This window comes from Otolemur garnettii, unplaced genomic scaffold (assembly GCF_000181295.1).
Source record: "Otolemur garnettii isolate 467f Iridium unplaced genomic scaffold, OtoGar3 scaffold00014, whole genome shotgun sequence".
NCBI lineage: Eukaryota > Metazoa > Chordata > Mammalia > Primates > Galagidae > Otolemur > Otolemur garnettii.
In genome coordinates, this window is record NW_003852409.1 from 13805969 (window position 1) to 13811112 (window position 5144).

Here is a 5144-nt window from a genome sequence, read left to right on the forward strand (position 1 = left end):
CCACCGTAAACTGTTTTCAGTTGACTTCAGGATGCTCATCTTTGCCTGCAAGTATGAAACCTGGCCGCGAGGTGGCAGTGGTCACCACCGTAAACACTGTTTTCAGTTGATTTCAGGATGCTCATCTTTGCCTCAAGTATGAAACCTGGCCACGAAAAGGCAGTGGTCACCACCGTAAAAACAGGATGGGGGAAGGAGGTGAATGTGTGAATTTTCTCACCCACGGCACTAGATGGGTGACATCTAGTAGAGCTAGTGACATCTACATAGAGCTATTCCCGAAACACTGCAACAAACACCGCCATGCGTACAGTTCCACCTGTAGGTCAAACGAGGCACTTACCTATACTTAGATTGCAGGGGAAACCTGGCCCTGTCCCCAGATGGCAGGGGACCGCATACTTCTATCAGCACCGCGGGCTGGCTGGGGGGCGGGGGGGAGAGGCGGGGGCGGGGCCTTTCACCCGGATTATTTCATTCAGTTCTTCCCTGCTCTCCCCTTACATGCTGTTAGTTTCATCTTCATTTTACAAGCGAAGAAACACTTAGCGAGTTTGAGTAACTTGCTCCAGGAGACAGAACCATGAGGAAAGGATTCAAACCCAGGCAGTCTGAGCCAAAGCCTGGGCTGTTACCTCCCAAACTTAGCTTCTCACCAACTCGATTCTCAGAAACCTCTAGTCTTGGTCCTGGGTCAGCTCTGCTTTCGCTCAGAGCAACGGAGCTTATCTCCAGCACAGACTAGAGAGGAGGAGGGAGATGGGGCCACGTACAACAGCCGTTTGGAAATTGGGCCATGTCCCCGATGTGACCAAGGCCTGGCGGTGTGGGTGGGGTGCTGACGGTGTCTGGTAGAAGCAGCCCCTGCCTCTAAGAGCCAACACATGTTAAAATTCTAGCTCTTTCCATCTGCTGACCCGAGAACACGTAGGCATGTCGTCTGCCTTCTAAGTTATCACAGATGTCTACTGAGCTTTGCAAACATAATCTCCAGCTCTCCACCCTGTACGGGCTGTTTTTCTTGCCTCTTGCTGTTTGCATGTGCAAACCCACACTTTACAGAAGCATCCCAGCACTAGGCACCCATTTCCGTACCAAGTAAAGTAAAGCCAGATAGAGTCAACAAAGAGACCCAGTGAATAATTCAGTGGCTGAAAGAAGACAATTTTCTCTCTCATGTTACAGTCCCAAGGGACTATGTGAGGTCTGAAGGCAGATGTGTTTCAAACAGTCATTTAGAGACTCGTGCTGTCCATTCTGCTGCTCTATCAGCACCAGTACCTGTCATGGGCGTGGACCAGCCTGGAGACACCGGAAGGTGCAGTAAAGCCATGTACTGAAAACGCAGGTGGGTCTGTTCCCTGGATCCCCAGTGCTGTGGCTTCTCTGTCTTGATGAACATGGACAGATTAGTTTCTAAAGTTTAGGAAACAGTAATTCCAGGGTTTCTACTGCTACCGTGAAAGTTGGCAAGAGAATCACAGACACCAAGTCCAAAGGAAGAAGCTGTGGGAAGTCGATTAAGGCTGCATGTCCCCCCAGGAGTCCTCAAACTATGGCCCGAGGGCCACATGCAGCCCGTGCCCATCCTGCTTAGCAGTTGACTCGTCCCAGGGCCCGCAGTCTGGCCCTCCAATAGTCTGAGGGACAGTGAACTGGCCCCCTGTTTAAAAAGTTTGAGGACCCCTGGACTGAGTTCATTCCTCCCAATAACCAGTAACCCACAAACTCTGAGAAGAACAGTTCCAAGAACAGACAGAGGGAACATGGAGGGACCAGCCGTCAGTCCTGGAAAGGCTTCCACGTGGATCGGCTGTCTCCTATAGGTTAACACCAAGGCTGCTGCACCTGCTTACCCACACCCCCCAAAATCCTGCATCCCATGGGAGCCGTGTGGGTGTGCTTGATGGGGGCTCCTGGGGCACTGTGAAGTCACAAGGAGAGTCACACACAAATAAGTTGACTATGTTCAGATGTCCCTTGGCCACATTCCCCGTGTCTCACTCCAGGGCAGCTGTGGAGGGCTTCTCAGAGCCTCCCGAGGCCATGCAGCTGCTTTGCGTTTGCAGTGCTTTCTCTGAGTCGCATGCCTTGCAGACTGACCTGGAGAAAACGCCTGTGGCTGCAGAACACATCTGCCATGCTATTTAGTCTGGGTTCACATAAGCCTGTCTGGATCGACCATGTGCTTATCTCCAGAGCTGCCTGGAGCCTGGGAGTGACTCTTAGCTGGTACTGTGGAAGGCCTTAACTAAAGGTAAATGATGTCTTTCAACCATGGTTTCATGAGTAGTTTCAGAAAGGGATGTACCAGCCTACCTGTAATGTTGACTAATAATTGGGTTTATGATATGCATCTAGTTCTGGTGGCATCTGAGGACTTCTGACACCTAAGGAATAGCACAGAGGACCAGTTCACTGGAAGTGGCCCCTCAGCACAGATAGACTGGTTTTCACGCACTTTGCATGCACTCTGGGGGTGTGTGAGACCTGGAAACAGAGCCTGTCCTGTGTGACTCAGCGATGGGCCCTGCCCTGCCCTCTGGGTCAGCCGGTGAGGCTGTGCAGCTCTGTTTCCATTGTGCATTTTCATACTCGTGAAGGAGATAGGAAGTCATACTCTGACCGTGTGACTGGCTTTGGACAATGAAATGGGGAGCAGAAGTGATTTGAGAGTCAGTGCGTGACTGTTAACGTGCTTTCTTCTGCTACACCAATTAGGGAAACAAGTATTTATATGGTGGTGCCATAAATGGGAGATAAGATTGGGAAGCTGGGGCTGGGTGCCATGGCTCACATCTGTAAATCCCAGAACTCTTGGGAGGCCCAAGGTGGGCAGATTGCTTGAGCTCAGGAGTTGGAGACCAGCCTGAGCAAGAGCAAGACCCCATCTCCAAAAAATAGCCAGGCATTGTGGCTGGCACCTGTAGTCCCAGCGACTTAGGAGGCTGAGACAGGAGGATCACAGGAGCCCAGGAATTTAAGATTGCTGTGAGCTGTGATGCTACGGCACTCAATCCCAGGGTGACTGAGTGAGACTCGGTCTTAAAAAGAGAGAGAGCGAGCTTGGGCAGCTGAATGCAGATAATACTTGAAAGAGAGCTGACCTGGAAGTTTGCCTCATCCACAGTACACTTTTTTTTTTTGATAGAGTCTCACTGTGTTGCCCTGGGTAAAGTACCATGGCATCACAGCTCACAGCACCCTCAAACTCTTGGGCTTAAGTGATTCTCTTGCCTCAGCCTCCTAAGTAGCTGGAACTACAGGTGTCTGACACAATGCCCAGCTATCTTTGTTGTTGTTGTTGTTGTTGCTGTTATCATTGTTTAGCAGACCCGGGCCTGGTTTGAACCTGCCTGCCTCAATGTATGTGGCTGGTGCCCTAACCACTGAGCTATGGGCACCAAGCCACAGGATACTTTTTATGTGAAAACTAAGCTTCTGTTGTGAGATTTGAGGATTACTTCTTACTGTAGCTAACCATGGCCTGTAAAGATCAATGCACGGCCTTAGCATCTCCCTCCCCTTGGACACTGTGTCTGAAACCTACTGGCCTCTTCCAGCTCCTGAAACACATCAGGATCTTTTGTTCATCAGCGTCATTGTTCATCATCTTGTTCTCTCTGCCTGGCGCGTTCTTACTTCCACTCATTGTTCTGCTTTGATTCCTAAGTGAGAACAAATTAAAGGAAAAAGAAAAAGTGCAAGTCTGAACCTGGAAGCGTCTGTAAGTTAAGAGGCTGGAGCATGTTGGGCTGTGGGGTGGGAGAAAAGGAAAGAGCTGTGCTGCTCGTGTTCTAACTCATTCCCGCCATCAGCATTTATTGAGCGTGCTCTGTGCCCACTTATCCTAAGTGCTGGGGCAATAAGACACATCAAACTCCCTGATGTAACAGAGCTCACAGAACGGTAGGGGGATCCCCAAAGTAAAGGAGCAGTGAGAGAAGAAAGGACAGGAGTCAGTGGTAACAGTCATGAATAAAAGAGAGGCAAGAAGCTATTGACTTGGGAGAGGTGGAGGCAGTTAGTCATCGTCAAGCTCCATGGGAGAAGAGCAGCTTGCGGGTGTGGGGCGTGATGGCTGAGTGGGAAGTGAAGGAGGAGATGTAATGAACTTTTAAAAATAATAATTGCTGCGTCTTACTGAGAGTGCCAGGGACTTTTACACATATCATTTCTAAGCCTTTCAAAAATGAGTATTACCTCTTCCATTTTACAGATGGTGAAACCAAAGCTGAAATTAAGTAAGTTGGCCCAAATCACATGCCAAGAATGGCTGAATTAAAACTCAGGTTTGCTAACTCCACGGCCCGTGTATTCTCCATCATTATATAAGCAGGACAGGGGTGCCTGGCCCCTGCTGCCAGACCGGCAGGAGCCTTTGGAATAAAGAAGAGAGAAAGGTTAAATAAATAGAGGCTGGAAAGAGAGGTTACTTCTGGGAATCTTCTTTAAACAAATGCAAAGGACAAAGATTTTTGAAAAAAATTCTTGATTTTGATTAGAGTATTAAAAAACAAGAACCGAATCTTATTAATTACACATAAGAACAATCACAACGAATTCTCACATTGGAGTGAATTTCTAGGTAGTCCAAAGACCAGGCACCTCTATAATCTGGAGGCAATGACACTCCGACCTAACAACTCTGGACGTGAATGGGCAGGACTAGATCATCTGGAGGGAAAAAGGAAGATGTGGGTGAAACTTCATAGAGGGAGAATCTGACACATGGGAAAGGCACCTTGGGTGTGTTCAAATATCAGTACGAAAGTTAAACACTAACCAGGAGCTTTCTTCCCCCATCACCCAAGTAACTGCTTCCCTTTTTCTTAGGTTTTGAAACACATATTTGGTCCCAAGATAAGCTGACATGGGGCCAGTTGGTGGGGAACACACACTTCCCAAGTGGGAATATTTGTCCCTTTTGGCTCAGGCTCCCATCACTATATGTCTTCAATGATTGTCAGGATTTTTGTCTTATTTTATTCATTGCTCCCAAAGCATAAGAAGTTAATCTGGAGAAAGAGCGGGGGGTGGGGGGGAGAGAATAAAGGTGGGAAAGGGGTTCTGTGACGAGGCTGAATATACAGTCTCAGTGAGAGGTAAAAGGTGATCAGTCCTTCCTAAAGACACCCTAAGGG